At 38.0% G+C, this 19,311-nt stretch overlaps 1 non-coding gene across 1 annotated transcript; it reads left to right on the top strand.

Annotated features, from left to right (window-relative positions):
• TRNAL-CAG lies at positions 5,992-6,072 on the top strand. The gene has a single exon. It is a non-coding gene; the product is annotated as a tRNA-Leu (tRNA).

Genomic DNA, 19,311 nt, shown 5'->3' with positions numbered 1-19,311 from the left:
GACGATCCCTGTGAATCTCCATACCAAGAATTTTCTTGGCTGCACCTAATTCTTTCATCTCAAACTCATTATTGAGTTGAATTTTCAATTTCCGGATCAAAGACTTGTCACGTGAAGCAATTAGCATATCATCAACATACAGTAACAAGTATATGAATGATTCATTTGGAAATTTCTGGAAATAAATACAGTCATCAAATTGACTCCTGCAATAACCTTGCCCAATCATAAAAGAATCAAACCTCATGTACCATTGTCTGGGAGCTTGCTTAAGGCCATATAATGATTTCTTCAATCGACAGACAAGATGCTCCTTATCAGGAACAATAAATCCTTCAGGTTGTTCCATGTAAATTTCTTCTTCCAGCTCTCCATGTAGAAAAGCTGTCTTTACATCAAGTTGCTCCAACTCCAAATCAAATAAAGCAACAAAAGTAAGCAAAACACGAATAGAAGTATGACGAACAACAGGTGAGAATATCTCATTAAAGTCAATACCTTACTTTTGATTAAAACCTTTAACAACTGGTCGTGCTTTGCATCTTGGATCTTCAACCCCGGGAATACCGTCTTTCTTCTTATAGATCCATTTACATCGTAATGGTCGTTTGCCTTCGGGAAGCTCTGTCAAAGCCCAAGTACCATTCTTATGAAGACTTTCAATCTCTTCATTCATAGCCACTAGCCACTGTGACGAATCAACACAAGAAACAGCTTCTGTATAGCTGGCAGGTTCAACATCATCATTTACCTCTTGTGCAACTGACATTGCATAAGCAATTAAATTATCACCATCAGTGTATCTAGCTGGCCTTTTAATTAGTCTTCTGGTTCTGTCTCGAGCAATACAATAATCATCTTCTTGCTGATGAATAGGAGAAGTTGTACTGTCATCACAATCAACATAATGATCATCAATGCTAGATTGATTTGTAGAGGAAGATGGAACATCAACATTAGGAACTGTAGGTTTCACTATCAACTCCACCTTCTCGCTAGTACCCTGTAGATTACCTGTACTAGTAGAAGAAGACACAATAGATTGTTTTCCAGAAGATAAAAATGCATCCTCATTAAAAGTCACATCTCTGCTAAGAATTAATTTCCGTGACTTTGCATCAGAATACCATAAGCGATATCCTTTAGACTCAGATGCATAACCAAGAAATATGCACTCAACAGCTCTTGGAGCTAATTTACCATCATTAACATGTGCATAAGCAGGACATCCAAAGATTCTTAAGTTAGAATAATCAACAGGATTACCTGACCAAATTTCTTCTGGGATTTTGAAATCAAGTGCTGAATGTGGAGAACGATTAACCAGGTAACAAGCAGTAGATGCTGCTTCAGCCCAAAATTCACGCCGATGCCATAACCCAGCATTTGAGAGCATACAACGAACTCTCTCAAGTAGAGTCCTGTTCATCCGTTCTGCAACACCATTTTGTTGAGGATTTCTTGGAATAGTTTTGTGTCTAGCAATACCATTTTTTGTGCAGAACTCATTAAAATCACCATTGCAGAACTCTAATCCATTGTCTGTTCTAAGCTTCTTCACTTTCTTCCCTGTCTGGGTTTCAACAAGAGTTTTCCACTTCTTGAAAGTGGAGAAAGTCTCATTTTTATGCTGCAGAAAATAAACCCAAACTTTGCGAGAAAAATCATCAATGATGGTCATCATATAGCGACATCCTCCATGAGAAGGAAATTTAGAAGGCCCCCAAAGGTCAGAATGAATATAATCAAGAATACCTTTGGTACGGTGAGTTGCAGTGGAGAAACTAACCTTTTTCTGTTTCCCAAAAACACAATGTTTACAAAAATCCAATTTACCAATGCCATGTTTACCAAGATGACCTTGTTTGCTTAGAAGGTGCATACCTTTTTCACTCATATGGCCCAGGCGCATGTGCCATAATTTGGTAATGTCATTATCATGCATTGAAGAAGATACAGCTGTTGAACCTGTCACAACAGAACCTTGCAAGACATATAAACTACCAATCCGGTTAGCTTTCAATAATACCATAGCACCTTTCAATACCTTTAGAACTCCACCTTCAGCTGAATACCTACACCCGAGAGACTCTAGGGTGCCAAGAGAAATTAAGTTCCGCTTCAAATCTGGAATATAGCGGACATTAGCCAAGGTTCTGACAACACCGTCATGAGCCTTGATCTGAATAGTACCTATTCCTGCAACTTTGCATTGGGTATCATTGCCCATCAAAACAACACCACTGTCAACATGTTCAAAAGTGGTGAATAAGTCCTTATAAGGACACATATGAAAAGTACATCCAGAATCAAGAATCCATTCTGTTTTACTCCTATTATTATAAGAGACAACAGATAAAAGAATATCACCTATTTCTCATTATTATAATCTCTATTATAATAATAAATCTCTAATTTTAATCAAGGATCTTTCATATTAATTATATTGATAAATAATGAATATGATATTAAGATGATAATACATATAACTTTATTATTATAAACATGATAAATTGGTTCTTGTGCATACATTATATCCCAACAATATATCAACTAAGGAATCACCACAACCTTCAACACATTCAAACGTGGCTCGACCATGATGATCATCATATTAACATACATAATGACATAGATCAAATATGGATGAGTGACATGAAAATTTCATGCAATGTGATCTCAAACATGTCTATTTCCAACTGGTCCTTCTTTATTCTTTAGTGAGATCAATCCAAAGTCTTTAATTGCAACACAATTGTTACAATGCACAATCTACTATCTATATAAGAATACAAGAGGCTGGCGTTATTACCATTATAGACATCTTACATTACTGACACTTGGATTATAGAGGGGTATTTCAGTCTTTACATTTACTTTGTCAATTAACTTCAGTTTTGCTTTGTCAATTCTTTATTACTGAATGTATATTATTTTTTAATTCTTCCTGCAGGTAAATTAATGGTTGGTGTAGAGATTCTTTTGCTTTTTATGTATCATATTTTTTAATGTTTGATGCATGGGAAATAATGCTTGCAAAGAAACTTTTGTTTTTTTCAAATTTTATAATCTTTTGTTTTTCTCTCTCTCTTTTCTCTCAATGTAGAATCTCTACTTCACTCCAACCATTTCAAAATTCCCCTTTTCTTACGGTACACCCATATTCAATCACTTCATTTCTCCACTATCTTCTCCTCTATTTTTTCCTACTTCTTTCTTCATCCTTCCTTCTTCTTCCTCTATTTTTTTACAATCCAAAGACTTGATATTTCTTATGTTAAGGTTAGAGCACAATGCGGAAGCACATGATTGAATCAATTGAGAACAAAAGAGAAGCAAGTAAAGGATAAAGAAAATAACACACAAGATTTAATGTGGAAAAAATCCTCAGTGTGAGAGGAAAAAAACCACGGGCGATCAAGAGCAAAATTTCACTATGTAAAAAAGAAGAGTACAAGAAATCCTCTTATAATGATGAGGACAAATGACAATATTTTTTCTCACAAATACTCTCTCAAATGGAACAAGAATTCTCACCAAGAATGCACTCACAATATATGTGTAAATGAAAGAGATGTTGTGTGTTGCGAAGATGATTTTGAAGCTCTCTATATGTGTCGTTTTATAGGCAATCAAAGTCTTGGTATATTGGATATGAAGCATTGGATGCTTGGAAACAAAGCCATAAAAATGACATAAAATACCTTTAAAGAGAGCTATAAAATAGTCATAAAATTCTTTGAAGGCATAGAAATAAGAGGCATCTAACAAAAACAACAATGATAACTTTACTTTTCTAGAGAAATGAACAGAATTGAAAACATTTTTCAACATCATGTAGAAAGAGAATATTTTAATTAACAAACATTGACTTTATACCTTATATATGAGTAGTAAGTGAAAATGTTCTATGCTCACTCTAGTAAGGCCTATCCTTCAGCACAAACCAAGATGGTGAGAGAATGGAGAAAGGCTAATAGCAATTTGGATGCAAATCTTGGTTTCTTTGGTAATGCCTATGCAATATTGTGGTTGGTTTTGGTTTGCATTACCTCAGCTATTGTATTTTCTTGTGCTGATGTTGTGTCCAAAGAGAAAACTTCTGCTGCAGATCAAGAGTCTTATTATGGAGCTGGTTGTGCTGCTGCATGTGGTGCATGAAAAGCTACTTGCTACCACCAACTACTTCTTAGAGAAACCTATAGGGATAGCAAAAGTTCATGTAGAAGTGGATTACTAATCACCATTTTAATATTAGTTTCTTATATTTTTTAGAAGTTTATCGCTGTAATATCTCAGCCTTGACACGTGATTTTGAGCTCATGAATTTATTGAGAATATCACCCTTCAAACTTAAATACCTCTGTATATTTTATTTTACTAAAGAAACCTCCATAACTCGAACCCATAACCTTATAGACTTATAGTTTAGTTGTAGCTATAACATTAAATGATAACTATACTATTTCTCGTGCCAGCAGAAAACTCATGAAATTTTTTTTTGGTTTCCCACATGTATCCTTGCGCTGGAGGCAATCCGGTTGTCCGAGCCGGGAACATCCACAGGTACGTGGGGCTAACTCTCCCAACGGACATTTTTTTCATTCACAATACTCGAATCCGGGTTCTTGCTTAAGGGGAATCAAGCATATACCATTTGAATCAACGCCCGTTGGTGACATTCATTTATATGACTCTATATTATTTTAATCCAAGAATTTTCTTCAATTTCTTGTATGTTGCAACCCTGCACCACTAATTAGTTATATTATATATGCATGCCATCTAGAAAATGTAGATTTCTATGGGAAAACACACAATGACAGATGAGATGGAGAATAATATTTTACATTTTTACTACCTTTTGGATATATAGAGCCATGAAAATGAACATGCCCAATCGGGCCGACCCACCAACACCCAAAAAATCATAGATTTGGGTATCTTATCAAGTAGTTTTTATTAAAACAACTCAAACCAAGTCTTCAAGACTAAACACTTTTTATATGCCAAGATGTTTGGGTATTCCAAGTGTGAATGAAGAAGTCTCACATTAAACAAAAATGGATGACTTAAAGAGCATATAAGTGGATGAAGCCATAAATCCAATGCTTTAAGGTTTTAGGTCAAGATGTAATGTCAAACCTACTTATATATGCTTCTTTCATTCATCTCATAGATGAACTCCCAACATAATCAACCTCCAATACCAACATTCACTATTGTATAATGCCAAAATCTAAGTATGATAGGTGCAAATGCAATGCCAAAGTAGTGAATTTTGGATTATATGGTTCCAACCTAAGTATGAAAGGCCTTCAAACACTCCTTCATATGCATGTCACCTTCAAGACCAAACATCAACGAAAAAAAAGGAAAATCAAAACCCTCACATATGGAGGTTTTAAAACTCATTAAATTGGTATAGATCAGTGTTGTTGGAACCAGACCGGACCGGACGGTCCGACCGGTCTGACCGCTGACCGGACTTGAAAACGGCTTTGGTTTGCCGTCTTAACCGAATGAGAGTTGGACCGCTTAAACCCGGTTAAACCGGTCCGACCATGTTAAACCCGGTTAAACCGGATTAACCCGGGAAGTAAACCGGACGGCTCACTTAAAAATAAAAAAAATGGGACAATGTTCTAATATTTTGTTTTACTACGGTCCAAAAAAAGATAAAGCGATATTATTTCAGTATAATTATACATAATTATTAATTATATAAAATTTTACATTTATATATAACTATATATTTATAAATAAAAATTATTAATTATGTACGAAATCACTCGGTCAGACCGGACGGTTTAACCGTTTAAACCGGTTAAACCTAATACGAGACCTCTGCCGGTTTGACGTCCGGCTCGGGTTTCACAACACTGGTATAGATACAAAATTTATAAGACGAAAATAGGGTTTTAATCATGAAATAAGAATCTCAAGATCAGTAAAATTAATATAAAGTATTTGTTGCAAGAGAACCAATGTGTCAAGATGGCCGAGTTGGTCTAAGGCGCCAGTTTCAGGTACTGGTCCGAAAGGGCATGGGTTCGAATCCCATTCTTGACAAAATTTTCTTTTTCTTACAATTTATGTTATTTTCATGTCTAAATACTATGAAGTTCTTTACTCATATATCAGAAAATTATAAGGCATAGATTTTATTAAATGAAGAACAATATGCTATAACATTACCAGAAGCAAAAATACATTAAAAATGATAACCATGCCTTGTTACATAAATCAAAGAAATATACATTGCAAGACTAAATTTCCTAGTAGATGAGTTCAAATTGAATTTTGATACAGCTACAACCTACTTAATTACAAACACTAATACTAGGCTTAACCTTATTACTAGAAGTGATATGTGAATCAATCTCAGAAAATGAAGAACTATAAGCATAAACCCTCCTATTCTTTGATCCATAACTAGTATTCTACTGCATGTCATGCACTCCTACAAATTCTGTGGGTGGGATTCTTTCTAATACTATAGGGTCCAATATTTGGTCCGGATTATGACATATAGTATCCAAAATCTAACCATTCTATGGGTGGGATCCTTTATTTTCATTCCTCCTCCTCCTATTGGAAAATCTAACCATTCATCTGTTTCAAGTAATTATGGAGAAATCAAATAAATGCTTCAAAAACAAAAGTAATTACACATAACAGTTATGTTATTTAAAATAAAACGAGAAATAAAAACTCTTATCTCCAATACTAGAGATGATCTTTGTTGGTCTTCAAGGGCCATTGAAAATGATATTCATACCAAGGGCCATTGAAAATGATATTATGAATTTCTGTGCATGACAAAAACTTGACAGAAGGTAAACTCCTACAACCTAAGTATTGAATAGAAGCAAACAAAAAATAGTTATGCATCAATTATTTATTGCTGAATGAAAAATCAAATGTAATTAATTTGCTTATTTAGAATTTAAATCTCAAAATAATTAGCATTTCCAAATCATGGTCATCAAGTAATAAATGAACAGAAGAACCCAATTGAATTCCTTGTTAGAAAAGGCTTAGTCATTCCTTATGGATTCAAACCATTTAGATATTTGCACAATTTATCTCAACTTTATAGATGGAGATTAGTACAAAGAAATATAAAATTTAAAGAAAGTTGTTAATATGTAAGGAACCTTTAGATATATAGAAACAGTGTAGCTTGGCAGTTAGCAAACATGTAATTATTTATTCTGTAAGATCACATAAGTCAGAAATCGATCTAATTTTTTTGTCAACATGATTAATCATACCTTTCTCAATCTAATGAATTGATTGGTGAGTACAGTTCAGCCTTAACTGGAATTATCATGTGAGACCTCTATATATTATATATATATATATATATATATATGTTGAATTCGAAAAAGCTACATATATATAATGTAGTCAAACTACACTAATACACATTTAGTGTATATTTCAAAATATTTATGGAACTAGTGTATTTTTTAGGGAAGTCATGGTCGTCGATGAGATCCACGACTTCCATGATATATTCTCTCTCCTCCATGGAAGTCGTGTTTCCCATCCACGACTTTCACTTTTTTAAAAGTCGTGTACCCTAAATACGACTTTCATTCTATATAAATAACAAAAATATATTTTAGCCTGGTGGTTCTTGGATTATATGGTAACCTAGAGGTCCTCGTTCAACTCTCATCATTGTTTATTTTTATTTTAATATTTTTATAACTTTGACATATATTATTTATACAATAACTATAATACATTATGGTTAGATTGTATTATATTCATTACTGAATTTTATACATTTTTATTTTATATTGTTTAGTGAACCATCAACCTTGTAAACACCCAATTTTGACCGGGGTAAAAATTTCAAAAAACAAAAAAGGGGGGAAAATTTGTATTTCAAATATTGTGGCAACTAGGCTTTGTCTCTAGTCCAACCAGAAACCCTAATCCCCACCCCTATTTAAGCCTAACTTAGAAACTATCCTACAAAAAATCAGAAATTTGGGGAGAAAGAGGCATACAAAAAAATAAAAGAGAAAAGAGAATAGAAAAAGGAGGAGAAGAAGAAGAGAGGAGAGGAAGATAGAGAAGTAGGAAACTCTCACCCCTATCATCACTACACCTAAGTTCTCTCATAGGTACATTTTTTTTCTTTTTTTTTGTTTATTCTTCATCGTGCTGGGATTTTTTGTTTGTTAGTGTTTTTTTTTCTTCTGTTTGCAGCTGTAAAAAGGGGCTGGATGGTACTAGCTCCGCCTAAAGCCATCGTCGCAACCCCACCACGGTAAACGGAGGATCGGATAGCGGCCATGGAGGGCCGCCTGTCCCAGTCGCGCCCATAGAGGGCTGGACCACCCTGTCCAGCGGCGGTCCACGTGGCTGGCTGCATCGGCGCCACCGTGGCTAGCTGCCAAGTGGTGGCAGCCGCCACCCCTCCCCCCTTATTCCTCCCTTAATCCCTAATTTAATTGGACCCTAAACTCCCAAATTGATTTTAATCCTAAACCCCCAAATTGATTTTTTTAAAACCCTAAACACCCAAATTGATTTTTTTAAAAACCTAAACCCCAAATTGATTTTTTAAAACCTAAACCCCAAATTGATTTGAAACCCCCAACCCTAAAACCCTCAATTTCAATTCCTAATTCCTTGTTTTGTTTTATTTTTTATTTTCGTTTTTATATTTAATCCTTATTTTTTATTTATTTCGTTTGTTTATTTGATTAATTTTTTTTATTTTATTCTATTTTTTATTTATTTATAAAAAAGTGTTTTTTATTTTTATTTTTCATTTATTCATTCATTATTAAAGTTTTTTTTAGAAGCAACATGAGGTAACCCACTATAGACCTAGTGTCTTGTCACGTTACCTTATGTTGTAAAATTCCTTTCAATTAATTTTTAAAAGTAATATGAGGTAACCCACTATAGACTCTCAGTGTCGTGTCTTGTCGCGTTACCTTATGTTATAAATTCATTTCAATTAAAGTTTTTAAAAGCGATATGAGGTAACCCACTATAGACGTAGTGTCTTGTCACATTACCTTATGTTGTAAATTCATTGATATGAGGTAACCCACTATAGACCTAGTGTCTTGTCGCGTTACCTTATGTTGTAAAATTCCTTTCAATTAATTTTTAAAAGTAATGAGGTAACTCACTATAGACTCAGTGTCTTGTCTCGTGTGTTACCTTATGTTATAAATTGTAACCCACTATAGACATTGTATCTTGTCGGCGTTACTTTATGTTGTAAATTCATTTCAATTTTTAAAAAGTGATATGAGATAACCCATTATAGACCTAGTGTCTTGTCGCGTTACCTTATGTTATAAATTCATTTCAATTAGTTTTTTTTAAAAGTAATGTGAGGTAACCCACTATAGTCACACTGTATTAAAAAATTTAAAGCGACATGAGGTAACCCACTATAGACCCAGTGTCTTGTTGCGTTACCTTATGTTGTGAATACATTTTTAATATTTTTTAAAGTGATATGAGGTAACCGAGTGTCTTGTCGCGTTACCTTATGTTGTGAATAAAATTAATGTTTTGAATAAATATCCACATAACTGATCTAGGTACCGTTTTTTACAACGGGCGGTATGAGGTGCCTAATACCTTCCTCATCCGTAACCGACTTCCGAACTCAACTTCTATTTTTGAGTGAACCAACTATATTTTCAAAAATCGGTTTTTCATGTTTTCCCTCTAAAAAACATCAATGATGACTCCATTGCATTTAATTGCATATTTCTCATTGCATCCATAAAAAGGGTAGTGACAGCATGACGACTCCACTAGGGATATGCTGAGAGTCAGACCTTATAAGATTAATTATGTGGATATTTATATCATTATTTTAATTTTATCGTTCCATTTTCTTGTTATTATTTATTAATTAATTAATTTTTTTTTATTATTATTTGTAAATAATTCTTGTACATAGAATTTGTGTTTTGCTGCTGCTGTTGTACAGGTTCTAGGGGTTATTATTTGTGTTGGTGCATTTGTGTTATCAAGGTTTGTACACTCCCTTACACACTTCACTATCATGCATGGTTACTTTCGGCCATCTACCGGGCCTATTTATCTATTGTTAGGAGTACATTAGCTTGTCGTCATTGGGCCTTCGTGCACATTTCGATATTGCGCTGATGTATCACTCAGATTGTTACTGGGTATTACAGATATGGCCCCCATGGTGTCTCGTACATCTTTGTGTCATATTTGTGATATCCGATCGTCAGCTTTCATTAGTGACGGCAGTCCGGGAACCTAGAAGAAGTCTAGTACCACCGAAATTCTGCATGTACAGACATTAGAACACCACCCTAGGGTTTGACCTTTTAGACCGAACAAACCTTGTAGGATCAAACACCTTTATGTAAGACACGGGAGTATGCAAAATTTTATCTGTTATTTTATTATTCGGCATAAAGTCGGGAAAACATCTATCCCGCACTCATAAAGTGAGTCACCATCACATGAGCCTAAGTGAATTAAGGTACCATTGCATTTCGGTATTCTTATGCCACGATGGAAGGCTTAAAAAAAATCATTTCATAACAAACACTCACATGCATATCATGCAAGCATGCATTTTGTCAAAAAAAAAAATCACATCGTTATAACATTTACATGCATATCATGCACTAATATATATATATATATGCATATGTAAATAACATTAACATGCATACCGTAACACTGTATCATTCATTTGAAATACATTCATCAAGCAATGCATGCATTGATTACACGTATGAAAAAAAAACTGACATTGTCATGTATTTTTTTAGGATTTATTATCAACGATGTCTTGTTCCGTACAACCAGAGGCCATGGATTCTCAGTCGAGTGCTAGTAATGCTAAGGTCAAGAAAGGGGTAAAAGTTGATTTCAAGGTAGCCAAACTTGATAGCCTTAGGGTTTTAGCTGAGAAGATTCCTTCTCAAGTTCAAGTTGAGTTCTTGGAAGAATACGGGAGATTGTACGACCTATTGTTCGTTGATGTCAATGATGCGGCCCTCAACGCACTGACTCAATTCTGGAATAGTGACCTTGGTGTTTTCGAGCTACCTCGTCTAGACACCGTCCCAGTGATAGAAGAGTATCAACAATTACTTTTGGTTCGGAGGGGTCATGAGATCTATATCCCGGGTGGTGAAACTCCAATTGACACGGTCAAGAAAATTATTTGATTGACCCCTATGGATCAAGTAGAGAGAAGGGGCCATCAGGGTTGGCTACAAAGTGCTTTGGAGCGTCACTTGCAAAAATCAATGGATCAAGGAAATTGGGCAGTTGTTAAGTCTGCCTTGGCCCTCCTCATTTATGGGTTAATGTTGTTCCCTTCCATTCTTGGGTCGGTCGGGTACAAGGCTGTGAAAGTGTTTTACAAGGTATTCAAATGGAAGTCTGACCCTGTTCCAGCAATCCTAGGGGATACATTAATCGGCCTATCCAATTGTCATCAGAAGGGGTTCCTTAAAATCCATTGTTGTGCTCACTTATTGTATGTATGGATGGCCATACATTTGCATGTCGTCAAGTATCAGGCCCTCGCCAACCGTGTTTTGATGGATTTCAACAGCATCACACTTGAGGAAAAGGTAGTGGATCAGTGGAGGGTTACTCTCGAACGTCTTGTGCCAAATGAATACAGGTGGATGTGTTATTGGTGTCTGCAAAAGAGCATGATAACTCGATGCCGTTCTTACAACAACGTTCCACTACTAGGCACCGATGGATGTTTTTTCTACACACCAGAATTTGTATTGCGACAACTTGGACGTATGCAGATTAGACCAAGCGACGAACCCAAGAGTATCATACGCCTCTATGAGGAGGATGATGAGTTAATAGGGAAGGTCAAGGAAGCTTGGGATAATCTTGTCATTAGAGAGGATCAACAACGTGGGACGACACGATTCCGAAGCATACATGAGTACGATAGTTGGAGAGCCGCCAGGGTCGGAAGGGTAACCATCTCACCACCTTTGCCAAGAGAGGAGAAATTATCCTCACGGGAGAAAGAGCTCGAAGGTATTATAGAAACCCTCCGGGAGCAAGTGAACATTGTTGATAGCAAGAGACAAGATGCCCAGATCGAAATCATAAGGAAAAACCATGAGATTGAGAAGCTGAAAAAGGAGCTAAAAATAGAAAATGAGGCATTTGTTCCAGCCACTCTTAAAAGGGCCAAAACTGAAGCATCTGTCGAGATCTGTAAACTGAAAGAACAATTGGAACAAGACCAAGTCTCTCATTTCCGAGCTTGAAAGAGATCTCAGATCGAGCCAACAACAAACCATTATGGAACAAGACCAAGTCTCTCATTTGATGGAACAAGATTCGCACTTGCAAGAGGCACAACAAAGGACGGATGAATACCGGAATGCTTTATCCAAAGCTAAGGGCAAAACAAAATGGTACAAGCAAATGGCGAATGAGCTGGAATCCAAGTACAATACTATGAGTCTCGAACTTGGTTGGAAAGAAGAGGACAAGCAGAAAGAGTTGGAAGAAATCATGAGGGTCACAGAAGAGATCGAGAGGTGCAAAGAAATGTGGAAGCATAAGTCAATATCCCTGCTAGGATATTGGGAGACTGTTAGCTATGATTGGCTCCAAGATTTCGACTCCGTATACAAAGAGAGTGTAAAAGAGGGGGTCAAATTGCCGATGAAGATCAAGGCTTACTTCAATGACTATCATAATACAGCCCAAGGAGTCAAATATTGGAGGGAATCCATGGGATGGATGAACCCCGAGCAAATGGATGGGTCAACATTCATGGAAGAAGATCCAGAGGAAGAAGAATCGGTAGAAGAATCAGAAGAAGAAGATGTTATTGTAATTGATGATGATTAGGATTGACGTTTTTTTTTAGAAAAAACAATTGTGTGAAGAAAAAAAAGGAAAGGGGAGAGGAAGAGAAACATTGTAATTCCTCCCTCTACAAAAAAAGAAGTGATAAATAAAGTCCATTTTTATTTTATTCGTCTTTAATATTCTATCGACTTCCTCGTCATTCGATTCTAAATATAAAAAAAAGAGGGGTGCAAAACTCGGACATCTGGTTATGAAGAACTCAAGAATCAAGATAGCATTACTAGCTCGAGACTTAGAAAATGCAATCATATTATGGAGCCTTCGTGCTCCTTCTATGATTGTCATTAACCGCAATACGATCTAATGGGGTTATAACCTTAGAAAACGATTACGGGATGGTCAACGAGTGTTGTGCGGAAGATGCATCGTTGGGTAAAAAGGAATTAACCTAATATAAATCCTAATGAATGGTTATTTAATGAACGTTTAAAAAAATGTAGGTCTTTAGTTAGAAACCATTGCGCAATTTCGGAGGAACAACTCCAATCTAAGCCACTCGTACAACACAAGGTCACACGCAAGGATGGATGTCGGAAGAAACGTCGGAGAAGAAATTGATGAGGTTAAGGGAAAGATGGATGAGTTGGCTCAAACTCAAAATAGGATGGAAGACGCACCGCAGGACATCAAGAGTTTCCTTGCCCTTCTCGCTGCGAATCAAGAGGGGATGAATGGTGGAGGTCAAGAAGGGGATGATCCCACGATTGGGGAAGGATACCGCCCCATGGGGAATGCGCAACAGGAGGCAGAAGGCTCCACATGGCCTCGTTTCGAACAAAATCAGGCACCTAATTTTGGTCAACAAGTAAGAGCACCCCCGAAAGCGAATGGCAATCAAACTAGGGAAAAAGGTGGAGGTTATGAGGAGTGGATGGCAAAAATTGAGGAACAGTTGAGAACCATCTGCGGGACTGATACTGGTGAGTCCCTAAGAATTGAGGAGTTATGTCATTCCGTCAATATCGTGACCCCTAAGGATTTTAGAGTACCCGACTTCTCCAAATACGATGGAAGTGGCAACCCACGATTCCATCTAGTAAGTTATGCTACAAAGATGGCCATGTGGTCAAAGGGGGACAGTTTCCTCATTTGCTTTTTCCACGAGAGTCTAACTGGCCCGGCACTGGAGTTGGACTTGAGTCACATCTCTAGATGGACTGAACTTGTTGATTTATTCATGGATCAGTACAAGTTTAATGTGGAATTGGCTCCGACGCGTGAGCAACTTGGGGCAATGCAGAAAAAGAAGATGGAGTCCTTTAGAGAGTACGCAATGAGGTGGAGGGGTTTGGCGGTACAGGTGCAATCCAAAATGACCATACCAGAAATGTGCTCGTATTTTATGGGAACATTAGGGGGCCCTTACATCGGAATAATGGCAGAGGTTGCATACAAAGATTTCCGGGAATTGATGGATGTCGGAGACAAGATTGAGATGTTGACAAAGGCTGGAACGTTATCAGTAGGAGAGGAGGACGGAAACGGTACTAAAAAGAATGTGTCCTCAAGGAGAAAGGAGAACGAGGTGAATCAGGTACATCAACAACAATGGAGGTCCCAACACACACCTTATGATCAAACAACAACTTACCAAGTAAACAATGTCCCCCAACCCTATAATTACACTCGCCCACAATACACCAACTAACCCCGACCTTATGTATCCAACCATACCAACCCTCTATACCAACCAAATCGCCACGCGCTCACAAACACACAAGCCCAAACAAATCGCCTCCAAAACACGTTTTTTCCTAACCTACCCCCTTTTCCAAAACTTGCTATATCCAATGCTGAACTTTTCCGCCAACTAGCTGACCGTCACCTATTAGCACCATACCCCTTCCGACCTTTTGAGGGAAACTTTCCTTCTTGGTACAACGTAAACCACACATGTAGCTATCATATGGATGTGACGGGACACTCCATTGAAGATTGTGAGAAATTCAAATTGGCAGTAAGGAAACTCATGGCCTGTGGGAAGCTAGGGTTTGAGACTCGGGCAGATATTAGTAAGAATCCGATCCCAAACCACAATCAAGGGGTAAGTATTGTCGATGTGGATAAAGCGCTAGTAGGAAAAGTGTGTGACTTGAGAATGTCAATGCAACAACTCTTCGATGCTTTGAGGAGGATTAGTTATAACGTAGTAGCACCAGCCACAAATGTATGTGACAAGAGGGGTCGGGATCCAGAATCTCATTGCAATTATCATCGTGGTCAGGCAGGACACTCCATAGAGGACTGTTGGGGATATAAGGCGAGGGTGCAGGTCTTGTTAAATCTTGGGGTCATTCAAGCGAGAAGGGCTAAGTCGAATGACGAAGAAGTTGATATGGTTGAAAAGGTCACACTCAGATTCCCCCTCCTTAAAGATTCAAGCCCTGAGATAGTGACTCTTAGGGTGAGAAAGCCTCAGCCCTTCACCTATGAAAGCACACATACTGTCCCGTGGAGGTATGAGGTTAAGGTTAACGCAACGGGGGAAGCCCCTGAGGTTCAAGTGTCGAAGGCGGTCATGACTGGTGAAATCACAAGAAGCGGAAGATGTTATGGTCCACTAGAGGGAGACACTCAAAAAGTAGGAAAGAAGGTCGGAGAGAAAGATGACATGACGGAAAAAGTCATTGAAAAGGGAGGAGGGAGAATTTCTAAAGATCATGAGGCAGAATGAGTATGATATGGTGGAGCAGTTGGGGAAAACCCCTTCTAAGATATCTTTGTTGGGTTTGGTATTATCCTCAGATTTACACAGGAAGGTGTTATTAAGGGTGCTTAACGAAGCTTACGTTAACACCCGATGTCACGCCTAGCAAGATGGTCAACATGGTAGATTATGTGAAACATGTTAACATGATAACATTCTTTGATGAAGAAACAGTGAGGAGGTCGGAGAAAATACCTCGTGCACTACTCATTACTGCCAAATGTCGAGGTCATATTATCGGCAAAATACTGATTGATGGAGGGTCAGCTCTGAACGTCTTACCATTGTCTACTTTGGTGTCTATGGGGATTAGTAGAGATGAAATTGTTCCGAGGCAAATGATTGTGCATGCCTTCGATGGAAATCAGAGGAGTATATTGGGCGAGGTCGCATTGCCATTGGAAATTGGACCTAGTGTCTTTCAGGTCCTGTTTGTGGTCATGGATGTGGATTCTTCATATACGATGCTACTAGGAAGACCCTGGATTCATGAAGCAGGAGCCGTACCATCCACTCTACATCAGGCGGTAAAGTTTGTCAAGGACGGAATGGTGATCACGGTACATGGAGAAGAAGAAGTCATGGTTTCGAAACTGATTTTGGTACCCTATGTGGAGAGTACTAGGGATGGCGATGACTTTTTGCATTGCTTTGAAGTAGTTGGGACCCATCAACGCGAAGGGAAGGGGCGTGTGCATGATGTAAACCAGGTGGTGATCTGAATCATGTCTACAAAAGGATATGAAGAGGGGAAAGGTTTAGGCAGGCATCTACAGGGCACTCCACCGTTCATCTCAGTCTCGGAGAAATTTGATAAGTTTGGGCTGGGGTATGAAGCTTCACAAGAGAATGTGGGTATGGGTGTGAGTCGAAGAAAGAAGCATGGAGAGGCGTTGGAGAAGCCTATTCCTCATATTAGTGAAATATTTCCAAATTTTGTTGGGGTGATTGCATCAAGTGACTTTAGAGAGCAAAACATCCATATTTCCCTCAACTTTCTAGAAGAAGACAATACACGTGGGGTCCAACAGTATCTGTATTTGAAGGAAGGTACACCATTGAAAAATTGGCATTCTGAACCAATAAATGAGATTGTGGCATTAAAGTAAACTTTTGATTATGTTGTAACTCCAATGTTTGGATTTATTTTTAAATGACTTTAGACAATATCTTTGCTAATTTGTATTGCTATTCAACATTTTACCTCATCAATTTCATACATCACCATTATCACAATTACTTCCTTACTTTCTTCTATGAATTTGTGTTTTTATCTCCCTTTTTCGTCTCCCAACATTTAATAAATGAATACAGGTACTTAAATTTGGTAGAAAATTTATCCAGTAATACGGTAGCTGAAAATCCATCAATTAACTCGTCTACGACACCGGATGATGAACCCATTGATTCAGATGAAGAACAGGAGGATGTGAAGGAATTTTCAAAAATGTTGGAGCATGTCGAAAGGGAGTATGTCGTGAATACTGAAGAAATTGAATTAATCAACATGCGGACAAAAGAGGATAAGAGGGAACTGAAAATGGTAGACAACCCGGAACGCGTTGAAATGATAGATCTGTTCCATGAGTATATGGATGTGTTTGCTTGGTCTTATAAGGACATGCCACGTCTGGATCCTAACATAGCGTCGCATAAGATTCCCTTATATCCAGGTGTTGAGCCTAAGAAACAAAAGTTGAGAAGGATGCGTCCAGATTTATAATTAAAGGTGAAAGAGGAGGTGACAAAACAGTTGGACTTCGGCTTCATAGAAGTGTCTAGGCACACAGAATGGGTGGCTAATGTAGTAGTGGTACCCAAGAAAGGAGGAAAGTTGAGGATGTGCGTAGACTACAGAAATCTTAACAAGGCGAGTTTGAAAGATGATTTTCCCATCCCCCACATTGATGTTCTGGTCGACAGTGCGGGCCGAAGTTATCGGTTCTCTTTCATGGACAAATATGCAGGGTATCATCAAACTTTGATGGACGCTGATGACAAGGCGAAAACCACTTTTATCACCCCGTGGGGGACCTATTGTTACAGGGTTATGTCTTTTGGATTAAAGAATGCAGGGGCAACGTATCAACGTGTTATGGTGGCCCTATTTCATGATATGACGCACAAGGAAGTGGAGGTTTATGTTGATGATATCATCACCAAGTCTAAAAAGGGGGACAATCACGTCGCGGTCTTACGAAAGTTATTTGAAAGGCTGAGAAAATATCAAATGAAATTAAATCCCGAGAAGTGCACGTTTGGGGCATCTTCGGGGAACATGTTAGGATTTGTTGTCGTTAGGGAAGGCATAAGGGTGGACCCCAAGAAAGTAGAAGCAATACAAGAGATGCCAGCTCCAAAGACTGAGAAGGAAGTGAGAAGTTTTCTGGGCAGGTTGAATTACATTGCAAGATTTATTGCCAACCTAACTAGCACCTGTAAGCCCATGTTTAAGTTGTTGAAGAAGAATCAACCAAGCAAGTGGGATGCGGATTGCCAAGAAGCTTTCGATAAAATAAAAGATTATTTGGTAAACCCACCTGTCTTGGCACCACCCACACCGGACCGACCGTTGGTCTTATATATGACAGTGTTAAAAACTTCGATGGGTGCAATGTTAGGGCAATATGGAGAAACGGGTAAGAAGGAGCAAGCCATCTACTATTTGAGCAAGAAGTTTAACGAATGTGAATCTCAGTACTCGATGATAGAAAGGACTTGTTGTGCTCTAGTGTGGGCATCCAGAAGGCTTCGACAATACATGTTGTACTACACTACTTGTATCATCTCCCGAATGGATCCTTTGAGATATATCTTTGAGAGTCCTCACGTTTCTCTGAGAATGGCGAAATGGCAGATGATGTTGTCCGAGTTCGACATTAAATATGTTACTCAGAAGTCTGTCAAAGGTGGAGCAATCGCAGATCAATTGGAAGAAAACCCTATAGACGGGGAGGATGGGATGTTGAATGAGTTCCCTGATGGCGGAGTATATGGGATAGATGAATTAGAGGAAGATGTTTGGGAGATGTATTTTGATGGAGCACTTAATATGCATGGGAGCAGTGTTGGGGAAGTAATCATCTCCCCGGTCGACCCAGTCGGTAAGCAGTACCCAGTGGCAGTCAAGCTGGACTTCGAATGTACTAACAATATAGCCGAATATGAAGCGTGCATCAATGGACTTCTCTTTGCATATGAACTGAATGTGAAGAAGTTGAGGGTGTTCAGAGATTCTGCGCTTATCATTTATCAGGTCAGTGGCGAGTAGCAAACTAAGGATACAAAGCTCATCCCGTATCAGAAATATTTATCTTCATTAGCTGAGAAATTTGCTCTTGCCATGTGACTCGAGACAAGAATCAGTTTGCGGATGCTCTAGCAACTTTGGCTGTAATGACTAAACTGGAAGTACACGCTAGAGTTCGCCCAATTCGAGTGACAACTCAAGATGAACCTTCTTATTGTTGTGCTAATCTAGAGGCTGATGGTGAACCATGGTATCATGATATAAAAAGGTATATCCAACATAGAGAGTATCCAGAGAGTGCCAGTGATGTGAACAAAAAGACAATTTGCCGCCTAGCGGGGACATTTTTCCTAAATGGTGAAGTGTTGTACAAAAGGAGTCATGATGGTACGCTCCTCAGATGCGTTGATACAAACGAAATTCAACTGATCATGACTGAAATACATGAAGGGGT

This window comes from Lupinus angustifolius, chromosome LG05 (assembly GCF_001865875.1).
Source record: "Lupinus angustifolius cultivar Tanjil chromosome LG05, LupAngTanjil_v1.0, whole genome shotgun sequence".
Classification (NCBI taxonomy): Eukaryota; Viridiplantae; Streptophyta; class Magnoliopsida; order Fabales; family Fabaceae; genus Lupinus; species Lupinus angustifolius.
The sequence above is the reverse complement of the archived record's forward strand: the minus strand, read 5'-3'. Positions and strand labels throughout refer to the sequence as shown.